The sequence below is a fragment of the Arachis ipaensis genome, chromosome B8 (genome assembly GCF_059453495.1).
Source record: "Arachis ipaensis isolate K30076 ecotype BB chromosome B8, ASM5945349v1, whole genome shotgun sequence".
NCBI lineage: Eukaryota > Viridiplantae > Streptophyta > Magnoliopsida > Fabales > Fabaceae > Arachis > Arachis ipaensis.
The window spans coordinates 64,009,190-64,029,205 of NC_142443.1; the positions used below are offsets into that span (position 1 = coordinate 64,009,190).

General features: G+C 36.6%; 2 non-coding genes across 2 annotated transcripts; both read right to left on the reverse strand.

Moving 5' to 3' along the window:
- Positions 1-12,135: 12,135 nt before the first annotated feature.
- LOC148548355 (small nucleolar RNA snoR27) lies at positions 12,136-12,215 on the reverse strand. The gene has a single exon (XR_015898607.1). It is a non-coding gene; the product is annotated as a small nucleolar RNA snoR27 (small nucleolar RNA).
- Positions 12,216-12,237: 22 nt separating this feature from the next.
- LOC148548356 (small nucleolar RNA snoR26) lies at positions 12,238-12,325 on the reverse strand. The gene has a single exon (XR_015898608.1). It is a non-coding gene; the product is annotated as a small nucleolar RNA snoR26 (small nucleolar RNA).
- Positions 12,326-20,016: the final 7,691 nt, after the last annotated feature.

Consider the following 20,016-nt stretch of genomic DNA (forward strand, 5'->3'; position numbering starts at 1 on the left):
CAAATTAATTTATTTTCCAAAATTGGGGTGGCGCGATCGCGTGGGTCACGCGATCGCATGAGTGTGCGTCAAAAAACGAATGACGCGGCTGCGTCTGCGACACGGTCGCGTGATAAGGATTGTGCTTTCAACACCAATCCAGCACCACTCTCGCACAATATTTTATTGTGCACCCTTTTACGTCGAAAACTCAGGGCACGCGGCCGCGTGGGGCACGCGGTCGCGTGGGAGGCCATGATTCCCATGCGACGCAAACGCGTCAGCGATGCGGTCGCGTGGGTTGATTTGTGCCATTGGCACGCCTCCAGCCACGCTCCAGCGTGACTTTCTGTTCATCTTTATTTTCTTTACTCTCCTTACGACGCGAACGCGTCGCTGATGCGATCGTGTCGCGTAGCGGAAATTTTTTTTTTATGAAAATAAAAATATGTAAATGCAGATGCACGAAAGTACTAAGAAAGAGAAGAGTTATTGAATAGGAAAAACTAAAAATAAAGAAAAGAACGATCATACTATGGTGGGTTGTCTCCCACCTAGCACTTTGCTTTAACGTCCGTAAGTTGGACGCTCCACTAGCTCAATCTTCTGCTATGTGGGGATCTTCCAAGAGGAATATCTCAAGCTCCTTGTTTCTCTGCATCTTCTCGCCATGGTATAGCTTCAGGCGTTGTCCATTAACCTTAATGAGTTCAGAGCTTGAGGGATGGCTTAGGTGATAAACTCCGTACGGTTTGGCCTTCTCTACTCTGTATGGACCTTCCCATCTTGATCTCAACTTACCTGGCATGAGCCTTAGTCGAGATTTGTAAAGGAGGACTAAATCCCCAGGTTGGAACTCTTTCTTCTTGATGTTTTGATCATGTACAACCTTCATCTTTTCCTTGTATATTCTGGAGTTTTCATAAGCTTCTAGGCGAAGGCTCTCCAGTTCCTGCAGTTGCAACTTCCTTTCAGCTCCGGCTTTCTCAATTCCCATGTTGCACTCCTTAACTACCCAAAAAGCTCTGTGTTCTACTTCAACTGGGAGATGACAAGCTTTTCCATAAACCAAGCGGAAAGGACTCATCCCAATGGGTGTCTTGTATGCTATTCTATATGCCCAGAGTGCATCTTGTAGCCTGGTGCTCCAATCTTTTCTATGAAGCTTTACTATCTTTTGCAAGATACGCTTAATTTCTCTGTTTGACACCTCAGCTTACCCATTAGTTTGGGGATGGTAAGTTGTTGCAACTTTATGAATTATCCCATGCTTCTTCATTAATCCTGTCAGTCTCATGTTACAAAAATGGGTGCCTTGATCGCTCACGATTGCTCGTGGTGATCCGAAGCGACATATAATATGGTTTCTCACAAAGGAAACAACAGTGTTAGCATCATCAGTGCGGGTAGGAATTGCTTCCACCCATTTGGAAATATAATCCACAGCTAACAATATATAGAAATATCCATTAGAATTTGGAAATGGACCCATGAAGTCAATGCCCCAAACATCAAAAATTTCACAGAAAAGCATAATTTGTTGAGGCATCTCATCTCTCCTGGATATATTGCCAAATTTCTGGCATGGGAGACAAGATTTACAAAACTCAGCAACGTCTCTAAAAAGAGTAGGCCACCAGAATCCACAGTCTAAGATCTTTCTAGCTGTTCTTTGAGGGCCAAAATGTCATCCACTCTCAGATGAGTGACAGGCCTCTAAAATGGACTGGAATTCTGATTGAGGCACACAACATCTAATTACTTGATCAGCACCACATCTCCATAAATATGGGTCATCCCATATATAATATTTAGACTCGCTTTTCAGCTTGTCTCTTTGATGCTTAGAAAAATTTGGAGGAAATGTGCGGCTAACTAAATAATTAGCAACAGGTGCATACCAAGGGACTACCTCAGATACTGCTTGCAGGTTATCAAAAGAAAAATTATCATTTATAGGAGTAGAATCATCCTTAATATGCTCAAGGCGACTCAAGTGGTCTGCCACTAGATTCTGATTACCATTCCTATCCTTTATTTCTAAATCAAATTCTTGTAACAGCAGTATCCAACGTATAAGTCTTGGTTTGGACTCCTTTTTAACTAATAGATACTTTAAAGCTGCATGGTCTGAATATACTACTACTCTAGTACCAAGTAAATAAGCTCGGAATTTATCCAGAGCAAAAACAATAGCAAGAAGCTCTTTCTCAGTAGTAGTATAGTTGGACTGGGCATTGTCTAAAGTCTTAGACGCATAAGCAATAACAAAAGGATCCTTACCTTCATGCTGAGCCAGCGCTGCTCCTACTGCATGGTTGGAAGCATCGCACATGATTTCAAATGGCTGGCTCCAGTCTGGGCCTCTCACAATTGGAGCTTGAGTCAGAGCAGTCTTCAGCTTATCAAACGCTTGTTTGCAATCCTCACTGAACTCGAACTCAATATCCTTCTGCAGTAATCTGGATAAGGAAAGTGCGACCTTACTAAAGTCCTTAATAAATCTCCTGTAAAAACCTGCATGGCCAAGGAACGAACGGACTTCCCTCACAGAAGAGGGGTAAGGTAAACTAGAAGTAACATTCACCTTTGCTGGGTCTACAAAAATGCCATTATTAGATACCACATGTCCTAATACAATTCCTTGTTTTACCATAAAGTGATATTTTTCAAAATTTAATACAATGTTTGTATTAACACATCTATCTAATACTCTAGATAATCCATCTAAGCAAAGGCTAAAAGAATCACCATAAATGCTAAAATCGTCCATGAAAACTTCCATACAGTCCTCAATAAGATCAGAGAAGAGACTCATCATGCACCTTTGGAAAGTAGCTGATGCATTGCACAAGCCAAAGGGCATTCTCTTGTAAGCATAAGTCCCAAAAGGACATGTAAAAGTAGTCTTTTCCTGATCCTCAGGAGCTATATGAATCTGGAAATAACCTGTGTAACCATTTAAAAAGCAATAATGTGATTTACCTGACAGGCGATCCAGCATTTGATCAATGAATGGAAGTGGGTAGTGATCCTTACGGGTAGCTTGGTTGAGACGCCTGTAATCAATGCAGACTCTCCAAGCATTCTGAACTCTAGTTGCTATGAGCTCCCCATGCTCATTCTTCACTGTAGTGACTCCAGACTTCTTGGGCACCACTTGTACTGGGCTTACCCATTCACTGTCTGAAATGGAATATATGATACCGGCTTCCAATAGTCTGGTCACTTTCTTTTTGACAACTTCCAAGATGGTGCGATTCAATCTTCTTTGGGGTTGACGGACAGGTCTTGCTCCCTCTTCTAAAAATATTCTGTGCTCACATACTTGAGGGTTGATGCCTACTATGTCTGCCAAGCTCCACCCAATTGCCTTCTTATGCTTTCTCAGCACATTAAGTAACTGCTCTTCTTGTTGAGAAATCAGTTCCCTTGCAATAATAACTGGAAACTTCTGCTCATCTTCAAGATAAGCATATTTGAGATGTGGAGAGAGGGGTTTCAATTCTAACTTTTGATCCTGGGCAGGCTCTGGATTATCTGGAGCTTGTGAAAATGACGAAGTGCCCTCATTGTCAGTTAAGAGGGTCCCCACACTTGGACCTTGTCCAGTGTGCCTCTCTTCTAACTCTTCCTTGTGAATTTCAGCTACACTTTCATCTATGACATCACACTGAAAGATAGAACAGTCTTCTGGGGGGTTGTCAATGACTCCATTCAGATTGAAGATTACTATGCAGCCATCTATTTCAAAGGAGTATGTTCCTGAAAAAGTATCCAATTTGAATTTTGATGTCTTCAGGAATGGTCTTCCAAGTAGGATTGATGATAGCTTATCTGAATCATTATGGGGCATCTCCAAGATATAAAAATCAGTGAAAAATGTAAGCCCTTTAATGTTCACCAAAACATCTTCAGCAACTCCAGCCACTGTAATAATGCTTTTATCTGCTAACACAAAATGAGCTGCCGACCTTTTTAAGGGAGGGAGCCTCAAAATATCATATATAGACAAAGGCATTATACTGACACATGCTCCTAAATCACACATGCAATCATAAATTACTACACCACCAATAGTACAGCTAACTATACAAGGACCTGGATCACTACATTTTTCAGGTAATCCTCCCATTAAAGCAGATATAGAACTACCTAAAGGAATGGTTTCTAATTCATTAATTTTGTCTTTATGGATACATAAGTCTTTTAGAAACTTTGCATATTTAGGTACCTGCTGAATAACATCAAAAAGAGGAACAGTTACCTCAACCTTTTTGAATACTTCTACCATTTTGGGGTCGGGTTCCAGCTGCTTCCTGGGCTTCCTTGCAAGTTGTGGAAATGGAATAGGAGTAGTGTTTTCTGTGGTGTCTGCGCCTTTTGGTGCTTCCTCCTGTGGTTGAGCTATTTCTTCTTCAGCTATGTCCTGTATGTCCTCTACCTCTTCAACATCTTCTATTTCTACTACCTCTTCAGCTGAGGTGTGTTCTGGTGGGCTTGGTTTCTCCTAATTCCTCTCCTGCAGTGTGGTTCCAGACCTTAGGGTGATGGCATTAATGCCTCCCTTTGGGTTGGGTAATGGTTGAGAGGGGATTCCAGTGGAGCTTGAAGGTTGGTTACTGGAATTTTGCGTTGATCCAATCTGTGACATAAGAGCTTGCAAAGTAGAGGTGAGACCATTCAGACTGGCATTAATACTATTCATGATGTTATTTTCCATGGTCTGTTGTCTTTGCTCAAAAGATTGTAGTAGCTCTTCATTAGGAGATAAAGAAGAATGAGTAAATTGAGAGATCTGCTGTTGATTGTTCTGTGGTCCTTGGTTTTGCCTCAGGTGAGGTGCTCTGTAAGGTTGATTCTGCTGCCTGTTGTTGTTATTATTCCACCTCTGATTTCCCTGATTATCTCGGCCTCCTCCATTATTGTTGTCCCTCCAATTCTGGTTAGAATTGTCCTGCCATCCATGGTTATTATTTCCACTTTGATTGTACCCTTGGTTGGGGCGGTCATAGAAGTTATGAGTGGATGCCACCATGTTGTCTTCTTCTTGGAGCTGCGGGCATTCATCAGTGTAATGGCTATAATCAGCATAGATTCCGCAAATTCTTTGCGGGACTAATTGTTGGTTTTGCTGTGGCAAGAGAGGTTGAGCTTGCTGAGCTTGTTGTTGATTCAATTGCATCTGCTTCAGCAAGTTGGTCATCTCACATATACTCTGAGCTAGAGCCGCAGTCTCTCTGTTAGAGGATACTTCTGCAACAGATTTTGAACGGCCTTGCTTTTGCCTGTGGTTCCTAGTAGATTCAGCTAAATCACTGATCAATTGCCAAGCCTCATCAGTGGTCTTGTACTTCTTCATAGACCCATTGCTAGCACTTTCCAATGTGGTTTTATCTTGGGGCCTCATGCCCTGTGTGATATAGCTAAGTAACACTATCTTGTCAATCATGTGGTGGGGGCATGCTTCCAGAAGATTATTGAAGCGCTCCCAGTATTCAAAGAGAGTCTCATTGTCATCCTGAACAATTGTGGAAATATCCTTCCTCAGTTTATCAGTAACTTCATATGGAAAGAATTTCTCCAAAAATTCCTTTCTGAGTGTATCCCAGTTGGATACATTTGCTAGAGGTTGAGTGTAGTACCACTCTCTTGCTTTTCCCTCGAGAGAAAACGGGAAAGCTTTCAGCAAAATTGAAGTTTCATCAGTACCATCACGCCTGACAGTAGAACAGGCTACCTGGAAATCTCTCATGTGCTTGATAGGCTCTTGAGCAGGTAGGCCATGAAACTTGGGTATCAAATTTAGCAGTGCGGTCTTTATTTCAAAATCTGTAGCTACCGCTGGATGATGCGCTTGAAACGGTTGCATTGTAAAATCAGGGGCTCCTTCCTCCTGGATGGTAACTCTCCTAGCTGCCATGTCTTCTGCACGTAAAACAACCGAATCAGTAGAACGGGGGCTGGTTTCTTCCTCAAGTTCACTTTCAGATCCGCCTTCAGAGCAGACTAACCGACGCTGTTCTCGCCTTATTCGTGAAATAGTCCTTTCAATTTCAAGATCGAATATTAGCAAGCGCGGATCAGGAAGTGAACGCGTCATTTGACGAAAGAAACATGCAGCTCATAGTAGCAAAATAAAATAAAATGCAAATAAATAAATTCTAATTAATAACTTCAGCACTCTATTGCAACTCTCCGGCAACGGCGCCAAAAATTGATGAGACACAGAAGTTGGTGAATTAAAAAATTATTAAAATAGTTACGTTGCAAGTATAGTTCTTAACTCACCGAAAATCTGCCTATCAATTTAGAAATATGTCACAGAGAGTTTAAATTAAAAATTACTGGGAGTTGGAGTCCCAGGTCGTCTCCCAACGAGTTGCAGAAAAGTGTGCTATTTTATTAATCAGATGTTCCAAAAGGTTGAGTTAAGTAGATGGAAAATTAAATTGAGAAAATTTAAATAATATGAATAAAAGCCTTGACTGGGAGTTGATTAGTTGGAATCTCTATTATTGATGGGATGATTTCAAGATTAATTTATAATTAATGGTTATTCTGTTTAGTTATCCTTTACTAGGTAAAGGAAAGTCAAACAAGTTGGAATGCTAGATCTATTCACGAGTTGCAACCCACTTAGTTCAAAGGGATTGGTGTTAGTGACTGGATAGCAATCCAACAGTTAACCCAATTACAAATTCTCTTTCAATCCTTCCAACTCAAGAGTTCCTTTCAATCAACTCCCCGTCAAGTGAAGAAACTACTCGCTCATTGTAAATAATAAATCCATAACATATGAAAGAGAATTAAAAGAAGACATGATTATTGGAATGGAAAATAAATTAAAATGGAAGAAATAATCCTTGTATTAAATAATCATGAAAGTATTCAAATGAAAAAATTGAACAAAGCAAAGAACATGGAAGAATAAAACCAAGTTAAGAGAACGAACTAGAATGACGAAGTCTTGATGAGGAAATAACTCTTCTCAATGTTCCAATGCTAAGACCAATTAAAAATTAAAATTCTAAAACTTAGAAAGAAAAACCTAAAGGAGTAAAACTAGATCTAAAACTGAAAATTGTGTAGAATGAATGTTGTGTTTTGTTTCTACATATTCTCTGGCTCTAGTCTGCTGTTCCGGGCCGAAAACTGGGTCGAAATAAGGTCCAAAATCGCCCCCAGCGAATTCTGCAGATTATGTAGATTGCACATGTCACGCGATCGCGTCATCCATGCGGATGCGTCATTCGCGCTTTTCCTTGCCACGCGTTCGCGTCGTCCACGCTACTGCGTCGCTTGAGCTTTTCCAATCTGCGCGGCCGCGTGAGCCAGCAGCCGCGTCACTGCGATTTGCTCTCCTTCGCGCGGTCGCGTGAGCCATGCGACCGCGTCACTTCTCGCTGGTTATCTCCTCAAATTCTTGTGTTCCTTCCATTTTTTGCTAGCTTCCTTTCCAATCTCCAACTCATTCATGCCCTATAAAGTCTGAAAGACTCAACACACAGATCACGGCATCGAATGGAATAAAGGAGAATTAAAAATACACAATTAAAGTCTCTAGGAAGCAGTTTTCAAACATGTAATAAATTCAGGAAGGAATTATAATTTCATGCTAATTTAATGAATAAGTGGGTAAGGATCATGATAAAACCACACAATTAAACATAATATAAACCATAAAATAGTGGTTTATCACCATCATCAAGTCATAAGTTCCATTCCGAACTCTTAGTTCATTAATTTCTCAAGTCATTGTCAACAATCACCATATGCACCACCCTTCCTTCTCTCTCGACTAACTCTTCTGCAATACACCAGAATCTTAAACCTCCGTTTGCTAACTTTTCAAAGGAAAATACAACTTAAACCCCTAGGACCTTTCCCATATTTCAATGCTCTAAAATAATCCCAAGAGTCTTGAAATAGTGTTATAGAAGCTTACAACCTTGTCGGGAAGGTGAAATAGTTGAAAACAAAGTTTAAAATTATGAAACAGGGCGTGTGCGTCCGCACAGAGGTGTGCGTCCGCACAGAGGTGTGCGTGCACACGCCCGGAAAGATTTTTAAAGTGTGCGTACACACAGGAGTGTGCGTACGCACAGGTACTGATCCTTCCCGACTTGTGCGTGCGCACAGGGGTGTGCGTCCGCATAGGTCATAATTCTTTATTGATGCGCGCACGCACATCCTATGCTAGCGCTGCCACCAGAGCCCTTTTTCCAGCCTGTGCGTGGCCACAGGTCTATGTGTCCGCACAGGATAACATTTTCACAGGGTTGTGCATGCGCACAAGGCTGTGCGTGCGCACATACCAGAAATCACAGAAATTCTGCAACTCTGCAGAATTTCAGATTTCAACACCAATCTTTGAATGATCATAACTTCCTCTACAAAATTCCAAATTTTACAAACTTTATATCAAATCGAAGAGTTTTCAATGATCTTTAATTCTAAACCAAATTCAACATATTTTAAAAATTGAGACAAAAGTTATGATCAAACAAAGTTCTCCAAAAATCACATTTTTATCCAAAATCTCAAAAACTCAATTTTTAACCAAACCTCAATCCAATACCAAATCAAACACATTCCCACCATATCCAAAACAGCCCAAAATTCATATCAAACACTACTTCAACCATTTTCTCAATCACACAACCTTCTAAGTCATGTAACAATTCCAAATTCCCACTAAATCTATATCTTCCACTTTCCATTAACCTTATTAACCTCACAAAATCCCTCAACCATTAACAATCCTCAAAATCATCATTACCCAACTTTCCCACATCATACACCAACACCATCATTTACCACAATCAATACAACTCATAAATAATCATCAACAATACCAATAATCCTCAACAACCATAATAAATATCAACCCTCATGCTCAATTTTCTCAACATCAACAACCATCATAACACTTATAATCAATACCAACCATCACAATTTTAACAATTACTACAAATTCTCATCAATCTCAAAAATCATCAATCCCTCATCAACAACAATAAACCACACATTCCTCATCAACCTTCATAATCATTAAATACCAACAACATTAATATTCATCATAAATCATTAAATAGCAACAACCTCATCAACTCATTTATCAATCATCAACAACACCAACCACTCTCAATATAATCCAATAATTTTCTCATTTCACCACAACATTTCACATCAATAATTTCTCATACATTGATCCATCACTTACCATCATCATCATCATAATACTCACCCAACACCAACATTTTCCAACAATCCTCATCAACCACAACAATTCAATACCACCAACAATTAACATCAATTCACATATAATTATTCATACACCAACAACATTCAATCCTATCTTAGGGTCAACTAGCCTAAGTGTCCAGAAACATTACATATTACATAAAGAAAACTGACATCATACCTCGACCGATTCCCAAGTGCTCCAAACACTAAAACCAAACCACCAAACTTGTTCCAAAGCCTCAACCAACTCCAACAAACACCAAGGCTCAACTAACAACACATATATCACCAAAATCAAAACCTAATATTTATAAAACAACTAAACACAAGGGTTTAGTAGAACCTTACCTTATCCAACGTGAGTAGGGATAAAATCCAATAATTACCTGCTACTAGAGATCACCTAAACAACCAAAACCACAAAATCTACTCAAAAACTAAATATGAAAACGAGCAGAATCTAGGGCTGGAAAATGGGAATTAGAACGCGATTACTTACCAAATTTTCTTTGATAGAAGGTAAGATTTCGTCAAGAGCTTCGCGTGGTCGCAAACGGCTCATCAATCGGAGCTCCAGATCAAAAGTTATGGAGTTTTGAAGGAGGAGATGAATAGTGTTAATGGCTTCCTTCTCCTCTCTTCTCCCTATCCGAGTTCTCTCTCTCTCTTGGTGTTAAAATGAGCTTCTTTGGGCCCAACTTGGGTCCGGTCCAACCCGTTAGCGTTTTTAGCTCATTCGGCCCAACTTTGGGCCAAACCTTTAACACTAACGCCCGGTTTTCCATTCCTAATATTTTTCTAAGGTTGTCGACTGTTTTTCACTTTTTCTCGCACAGTACCGGGCAGACTTGAACCGGTTTAACCGGTTTAACTGCCGGTTTATGTTTTTTCACGGTTTTTTGTAGAAAACACATTTTTTGACTCAGAAAGACCTACTGAGTCCAAAAATCATATTTAAATCTCCAAATTTTCATTCTAACTTTTCGGAACTTAATTTAGGCATTTAAATTATTTTATTCGTGAAAAACTCGGTTCTTACACGAGTCCTCCACTCGCCTCACCGTATGTCCGTCCCTGACTACATACTTGACTTTTACTAACATTTAAAAAATGTTACAAAATCATATTAAAATGTTACCTATATATATTAGTAATATTTTAACAAGTGTTAAATATACTATATGTTACTAAAGAATTTTACTAACATTTTTCTTAAGATTTAATAATATTTAGTAAAAATATTACAAAAGATATTTATTATGAGAAATGTTATAATAGACCATTCATAGTAACACTTAAAGAAATGTTACAATAGATATTTTTGTAAACTTAAAAAAATGTTACCATAGATATTTTTTATAACACTTAAAAAAATATCACAATAAATCTCTATAATAACACTTTAAGAAATATTACAATAGATCTTCTATAACAACATTCTAATAAATGTTACAATTTAACTTTTTTGCTAACATTAAAAAAATGTTACGAAAAATCGTCTTTGTTAACAATAAGAAAAATATTACCATAGATTTTTGGTAACATTTATAGCTATAGTATCTATTTACTATTTTCATATTTTAATATGTAACAATTTATTTATTTTTACATTCAACATTAGAAGCATATTACCACTAATTTAAATACACAAAATATTACAGATAAATTCATAATAAACACAAAGTATATTAAAAAGAAAACTAATAAGCAAATTAGATTTCTTTTCTTTAACATGGTCTAAAATTAATAAGCAAATTAAAATTTTCTAATTTGTCATTATCAATCAATATTAACAACTCGAACAAATAAATTAAAACATAAAATCTAAATCTTTCTTAATTTGTCATCTCAATATTATTAGCACACCATTTTTTTATCTTTTTTTATGCTGGCCACGCTTCATTTTCTCCAATTTCAAGTCAAAGAGTCTTTTAAGGCACTAATACCAATATTTTCACAATAAATCTTAATATGATTATTATAAAGCATGAATTATAAATACTATTTTAACTTCTTCAATTTTAGATAGAAATATATCTGCTTTTTTCTAAGTGAAAGAATCACATTCTTATTTGTTGCTCGAGATAATGACTTAACATGAGACTTAGAACCACCTTCTGTTATAGTAGATGATTCTAGAATATTTCTACTATCTGATTTTGATTTACTTAGAACCTAAAATATAAGAAAAATAAAAAATTATTAGACCACCTATAATATAGATAACTTTGATTTACTATGACTATTGAGGGAGCAATTAATATACATCTATGCATACATGATACATATGCATACAGTTGCAAAGTGGAAATGCTCTGTGTGCATGCATATATATATATATATATATATATATATATATATATATATATATATATATATGTTTTATATCATAGATAAAATCAACAATTTAATTTAGACAAACTTTAACTTATTGTCTAGCATAGTAGTTGGTAAAGGTAGAAGGATGGTCAAGGTGCGTAGCCTAGGATTTGAAAGAAAAGGTAATCCTCTGCTAATATCTTTTCTAATAGAAAAAAAACAATATTGTGCTCTTACTTGCTACAATCTTTGACTCTACCTATACCTAGTGAGTTGCCTGTCTACTCGAAGTTCTCCTCTTCTTCTTATTAAAAGCAATAAAGTGCTTTTTTGATTCCCCGACATCTACTAATTTCTTCTTCAATCGATGCCAATTCAGCTATTTTTACTGTGTTTGAAGTTCTTCTAGAGTCAGTGAAAGGGGAGTTAACACCATGAACTTTTTTTCCTTTCCCTACTTGTGACATAACTTTATTACCTCTTTCTCTTGGGCTTTCCTTACTTGTGGTATAATTCAATACCTTAACTCCATAAAAAACAGAGTATCATACACAAATATGTCACTTGACATAACTTTCACTACCAATCATCAAATATTTATGTTATCTTCAATTCCTTTAGGAAGTTTCGGATAGATAACGCAGTTAAAAAAATTTCACTGATCCAAAAAATGAGATATTGATGTAAACTGAGCACCTCAGAAAAATAATTCCCCATAAGCTTTTTCATGGGGAATAAAAGTGCAAGGAATTTTGAATTTGCTCATCACTGATGCTCGTTATAACACTAGGAATCAGAAGTAAGCAAAAACAGTAAAACACTAAAATTTTGAGGGTAGCTTAAATCTGAAATAGGGAACTATAGACTTAGATCTTATTCTTCGAATTCCAAATGAATGCTAATGATACTATTAGTCTATACACACTAAGATTGATTCATTATAGATTAAATGATTGACTACATTTAACACTATGAAGAGTAAATTTTAGGTTTAATTATTCTGTTGGTCCCTATAATTTTGTGAAATTTTTAATTAGGTCCCTATACTTTTTTTCTTTTTAATTGGGTCCTTGTACCAATTTTTTTTCAATTAAGTCCCTCTTAGTAGTAATTGGCTTAATTTTATAGGGACCCAACTAAAAAAAAATTAGTACAGGGACCTAAATAAAAGGAAAAAAAAGTATAGGGACCCAATTAAAAAAAAATTTGGTGCAAGGACTCAATTAAAAGGAAAAAAAGTATAGGGACCTAATTAAAAATTTCGCGAAACTATAGGGACCAGCAGAGTAATTAAACCTAAATTTTATAAATTATTATTAAGAAAAAATGCAAAGAATGATATAAGTACCTCTTTTTCAGCAGCAAAAACTTCATGATTTGTTGTTGCAGTAGCTTCTACTTCCTTCGTATTTAAAGTAGTTGACATAAAAAGGAGATTTGAAATTTCTACTCTTGGGAGGTTTTTCCGTAGTTGATTCAAAAACACATTAAATCCACAGACTTCATGGCCTCCACTCTTTCTTGAAGTTTTATTTCCATCTCCTTTTGCATCTTTTGTTATATATTCTGAATTTCTACTTGAGCATTCTCTTTAACTTCTTCAATTAAACTATCCGTCTTAACTTGAGATCTAGGTCCCCACAAATCTAAAGCTACAATATCTCTACCATAAGTACGGACACGACCGAGTTGATCTTTCCCTAATTCTTGGGGAAGTATATCAAACTCTTACTAAAATCCAAAATTCAAACTACATTAATTTATGACAAAAATAGTCATTGTTTGAGAATACACATACACAAGTAGAAAATTAAGGTATTATCAAATTCAAGAATGAAATACACATACACAAGTAGGAAATTAAAAATAGTCATTGTTTTATTTCTTTCAAATCACATGGAATAAAGGCACATTTACTGTCATCATTAGCATATGGTACTAAAGGTGTTTGAGAAGGGTCTGATGCAGTATCCTCAAACTCGCCAATGATATTAACCATAGAACCACCTTTCAATTCTCTACTTTTCTTCATAGTTGATATTAATCTAGATTGACGGGACTTAATCCAATTTGTTCTTCTTGTTCATAGATAATATCTCTCATTGTGATGCTTGATCTTAAAGCTTTGTCTTTCTTGTTTGCCATAACACTATAACAACTATAGAAAGTGCGTAAGATAAAATCTCAAGGCCAAAGCTCAAAGATATGTAGTTTATAGTTGATACGTGAAAGAAGAAATAGAAAAATCTCCCATCTAAACTAACAATTGTAATATTTTTGCATGAAAGCAGTATTAGCATGCATACCAATTGGATATAGTAATCCATTCAAGTAGAACAAGCAGTGTTAAGCAGAAAAGAACAAGCGCATTCAAAGCAGAAATAGCAGAACAATATTATATAGTGCTGGATCTGTAAGACCCAAAACTTTTAAAAAGTCTTATTATGAATTAATTTCAAATCATATATTTATCTACAGTTGAATTTCAAAAATCATGTTATTAAAGATTATTAAAGTAAATTTTCAAATAATTGAATTTGAAATAAATTAAGATCCTTATTCAATTTTATAATTATTGAGTTATTTTCCATATTTAAATTATAACATTAGTAGTTATGAAATAATGAGAATTTTATATGATTTAATTCAAATAGTTAATACTTTTATAATTCGATACTTTAAGTTTTAGAAATAAAGGAAATTAATCTTATTATCTTATAATTTCGATTAAGGTATTTGATTTTAAATTAAATAGTATTTTAGTATAACAAATGACATTTTAAAGTAAATTTTAAGGATTTTAATTAGAGTTTAAATTAATATTTTATGTCCCAATTTTATTAATTTACTACTCCACCCTCTAATTTTACCAAATTACCTACATTAGCTATAAAATTCCTAATTTCCACTTTTTTCCCAAAATTAAACCTAACCCTAATTTTTCCCACTCACACTCTTCCTCACTCAACACCCACAACACAATAAGCAGCAGCTGCTACCCCCTACCCTAGACACACACACGCAGAAAAAAAAAAAGGGAGAAGAAGGAAAGAAAGAAACAAAGAAAGAAGAGGGTGACTGAGCCTAAAGAAGAGAAGGAGAGGGAGAAGGGCTTGGCGCCGCCGGCAGGGTACCGCCGCCGTCTAGCTCAACGCCACCGTTGCATCTTGCTTGCGCCGTCATTCAGGCCCATCGCCGTCCAGCCATCGCACCACCACGTCACCGTCATCGCCGAGTTGGAAGAGAGTAAGCATTGCAGCCGCTGAGTCCCGAGAGGGGAAAGTTCACGCGAAGAGAGAAAGAGCCCGCAGGGAGAGGGAGGCCGTTTGCGTCCCGTCGTGCGCGTCATCATCCAAGGAGCGCCGCTGACCCGTCGCTGCTGCCAGGGCCCGTCGCCATCACCGTCGCAGGCTTGAGAGGGGGAAAACGAGCAGAACGCAAGGAAGAGGAAGAGTTTTCGTCACTATTGTGTGCCCAGTCATCGCTGCTGCTTCCAATCCTGCTGTTGATGCTGCTGCCACTATCACCATTGAAGCTCGCCAAATATGCTCCTACTTCTGGTTTCTGAAATCTGACCAGAATGCACTGCTGCTGTTGGGGTTGCAGGAAAGAATAGCACGAGCGAGAGAGAGAAAACAAGGAGGTTATCGCTACGAGTGTGGCTGTCGGAGGAGGAGAGAGCTGCACCGCCGTGCTTGGCCAGCAGAAAACCTCGCTCCCGTTGCTGGGAAACTCTCCCGGTAAGGGATTTAAAGCTTTAGTTTCTTTTCTTTTGGATTACGGGAAGGTTTTTAATGTCGTGTGGTTGTTACAGTCGCCATCACTGAGGTTTTGCTAGTGAATGTCACTTGGGGTTATTGTTGGAGCTATTGTCGGGTTAATTCGGAATCGCAGCTGCTTCATTTTGTTATTTCAGTAAATAATTATGTTTTGAAAAGTCTCGCGTTAGTATTCTGTTGTGTTTGGTTAAAGAATCTGAGTTTTGGTAACGTGGGGTCGAGTCCTAATTTTTATATGTTGCGATTAGAGTCGTTGTGGTTGCTGAGAAAGTGATTTGGAGCGGAGGTTACGGCTGGCATAGTTGCGGGCCAAGAGAAAACGAGTTGTGATGAGCTTGAGTTTTCGAGTTTCGACAATCGAGGTAGGGTTTTTCTAAAAAGCTATTTTATATCTGGAATTGTTATAAACTGATATGGATGTGAGGATTATATACTTTGTAGTGATTGTATAAGTCTTAAGTATTGTCTGGCTGTTCTGGATGAATATGATTATATGTTTGATTGGATTATTGCTTGGTTTTGATAAATAGATTGTTGCTGAACTGTTTCTTTAAAGTTTTGGAAATGAGTTTAATCAGTTGACAATGATTTGATCTTGAGACGGTTTCCTTGAGATATGAAAATGAGGTGAATGTTAATGCGTAAGATAAAATCTCAAGGCCAAAACTCAAAGATATGTAGTTTATAGTTGATGCGTGAAAGAAGAAATAGAAAAATCTCCCATCTAAACTAACAATTGTAATATTTTTGCATGAAAACAGTATTAGCATGCATACCAATTTGATATAGTAATCCATTCAAGTAGAACAAGCAGTGTTAAGCAGAAAAGAACAAGCACATTCAAAGCAGAAATAGCAGAACAATATTACATAATGCTGGATCTGTAAGACCCAGAACTTTTGAAAAGTCTTATTATGAATTAATTTCAAATCATATATTTATCTACAGTTGAATTTCAGAAATCATGTTATTAAAGATTATTAAAGTAAATTTTCAAATAATTGAATTTGAAATAAGTTAAGATCCTTATTCAATTTTATAATTATTTAGTTATTTCCTATATTTAAATTATAACATTAGTAGTTATGAGGTAATGAGAATTTTATATGATTTAATTCAAATATTTAATATTTTTATAATTCGATACTTTAAGTTTTAGAAATAAAAGAAATTAATTTTATTATCTCATAATTTCGATTAAGGTATTTGATTTTAAATTAAATAGTATCTTAGTAATTTTAAAGTAATTTTAAAGTAATTTTGAAGGATTTTAATTAGAGTTTAAATGAATATTTTATGTCCCAATTTTATTAATTTACTACTCCATCCTCCAATTTTACCAAATTACCTACATTAGCCATAAAATCTCTAATTTCCACTTTTTTCCCAAAATTAAACCTAACCCTAATTTTTCCCACTCACACTCTTCCTCACTCAACACCCACAACACAATAAGCAGCTGCTGCCCCCTACCCTAGACACACACACGCAGAAAAAAAGGGAAAAGAAGGAAACAAAGAAACAAAGAAAGAAGAGGGAGACTGAGCTGGAAGAAGAGAATGAGAGGGAGAAGGGCTTGGTGCCGCCGGCAGGGTACCGCCGTCGTCCAGCTCAACGCCGCCGTTGCATCTTGCTTGCGCTGTCATTCAGGCCCATCGCCATCCAGCCGTCGCACCACCACGTCACCGTCATCGCCGAGTTGGAAGAGAGTAAGTGTTGCAGCCGCTGAGTCCCGAGAGGGAAAAGTTCACGCGAAGAGAGAAAGAGCCCGCGGGGAGAGGGAGGCCGTTTGCCTCCTGTCGCTTGCGACATCGTCCAAGGAGAGCCGCTGACTCGTCGCTGCTGCCAGGGCTCGTCGCCATCACCGTTGCAGGCTTGAGAGGGGGAAAATGAGCAGAACGCAAGGAAGAGGAAGAGTTTTCGTCACTGTTGTGTGCCCAGTCATCACTGCTGCTTCCAATCCCACTGTTGATGCTGCTGCCACTATCACCATTGAAGCTCGCCAAATATGCTCCTACTTCTGGTTTCTGGAATCTGACTAGAATACCACTGCCGCTGTTGGGGTTGCAGGGAAGAAGAGCACGAGCGAGAGAGAGAAAACAAGGAGGTTGTCGCTGCGAGTGTGGCTGTCGAAGGAGGAGGGAACTGCGTCGCAGTGCCTGGCCACCAGAAAACCTCGCTCCCATTGCCGGGAAACTCTGTCGGTAAGGGTTTTAAAGTTTTAGTTTCTGTTCTTTTGGATTACGGGAAGGTTTTTAATGTCGTGTGGTTGTTATAGTCGCCATCACCGAGGTTTTGCTCGCGAATGTCCCTTGGGGTTATTGTAGGAGCTATTGCCGGGTTGATTCGGAATCACAGCTGCTTTATTTTGTTATTTCAGTAAGTAATTATGTTTTGAAAAGCCTCGCGTTAGTATTCTGTTGTGTTTGGTTAAAGAATCTGAGTTTTGGCAACGTGGGATCGAGTCCTGATTTTTATATGTTGCGATTAGAGTTGTTGTGGTTGCTGAGAAAGTGGTTTGGAGCGGATGTTACGGCTGGCGCAATTGCGGGCCAAGAGAAAATGAGTTGTGATGAGCTTGAGTTTTCGAGTTTCGACAATCGAGGTAGGGGTTTTTCTAAAAAGCTATTTTATATCTGGAATTGTTATAAATTGATACGGATGTGAGGATTATATACTTTTTAGTGATTGTATAAGTCTTAAGTATTGTTTGGCTATTCTGGATGAATATGATTATATGTTTGATTGGATTATTGTTTGGTTTTGATAAATAAATTGTTGCTGAACTATTTCTTTAAAGTTTTAGAAATGAGTTTAATCAGTTGATAATGATTCAATCTTGAGACGGTTTCCTTTAGATATGAAAATGAGGTGAATGTTGATGCGTAAGAGAAGAAATAGAAAAATCTCCCATCTAAACTAACAATTGTAATATGTTTGCATAAAAGCAGTATTAGCATGCATACCAATTTGATATAGTAATCCATTCAAGTAGAACAAGCAGTGTTAAGCAGAAAAGAACAAGCGCATTCAAAGCAGAAATAGCAGAACAATATTATATAGTGTTGGATCTTTAAGACCCAAAACTTTTGAATAGTCTTATTATGAATTAATTTCAAATCATATATTTATTTACAGTTGAATTTCATAAATCATGTTATTAAAGATTATTAAAGTAAATTTTTAAATAATTGAATTTGAAATAAATTAAAAATCTTATTCAATTTTATAATTATTGAGTTATTTCCTATATTTAAATTATAATATTAGTAGTTATGAAATAATGAGAATTTTATATGATTTAATTCAAATAGTTAATATTTTTATAATTCGATACTTTAAGTTTTAAAAATAAAGGAAATTAATCTTAATATCTTATAATTTTGTTTAAGGTATTTGATTTTAAATTAAATAGTATTTTAGTATAACAAATGATATTTTAAAGTAATTTTTAAGGATTTTAATTAGAGTTCAAATTAATATTTTATGTCCCAATTTTTTAATTTACTACTTGATAAATTCCAATTTTGTGGTTTATCTTGTGCTTAATTTGGGGGATTTTATCACCTTTTCTCACATTTATTCAATGAAATAGCATGGTTTTGCAATTCTCCCTTATTTTTGCTTAAATGTGAAAACATGCTTTTTAGGCCTTTAAATTGGTGATTTTAATTCACTTTAATTCCATTCGATGCCTTGATGTGTTTGTTGAGTGATTTCAGCTCATAAGGCAAGTGTTGGATGGAAGAAGTGAGGAGAAAAGCATGCAAAGTGGGAGAACTCATGAAGAAATAAAGGAACCGCAAAGCTGTCAAGCCTGACCTCTTTGCACTCAATCAACCATAACTTGAGCTACAAAGGTCCAAATGAGGCGGTTCCAGTTGCGTTGGAAAGCTAACATCCGGGGCTTCGAAATGATATAAAATTTGCCATATGTTACTTCGCGTTCAGGGGAGCGCACGCGCCATGTACGCATGCGCGCCGATGCTGCTCGTGGCCCACTAAAGATGAAATCGCTTGGGGCGATTTCTGAAACACTTTGGGCCCAACCCAACTCATTTCTGATGCTATTTCATGCAGAATTCAAGCTTGGGCAAGAGGGGAGCAATTGTTTGAAGTGTTAGTATCATGTAAAGTAGTTTCTAGAGAGAGAAGCAAACAACGTCGTTTCACCAGTATTCAGCGTTGAATGTCAATTCATCACTCCGTTTGTCGAGTCACTATTGAAAAGCGTTTGAGGGACCATTATAGTACATAGAGATCAATCTTGGAAACAATAATAGCGCAATTGAAATTTCAAAAACTAAATCCATACATGACATAAATACTCTAATTGATGGAAATAAGAAGGTTAAATGTTGTTTGGATTTGTAATTTAAAATCGGACAATGTGTGATTTCTTTTTAGTAAGTTTGGCATTTCGTATAAGTTTAGCAATTCTAAGAAAATATAGTTATAATTCATTCTAATTCTATTTTTTTTATTATTGTTCACGGTATTCTCTAATTTGACTAGTAAAGGATTAATTTACTGCGAATTTGAGTTCTATTTAAAAGATTGTCATTAATTAATAAATTACTACATATATAAAACGAGATTAAATAATATTTCAATATTATTTTTAATTATTACTATATTTTTCTTGATATACCTTTTATATATATTTTAATAGTTATTATATGTGTTGTTT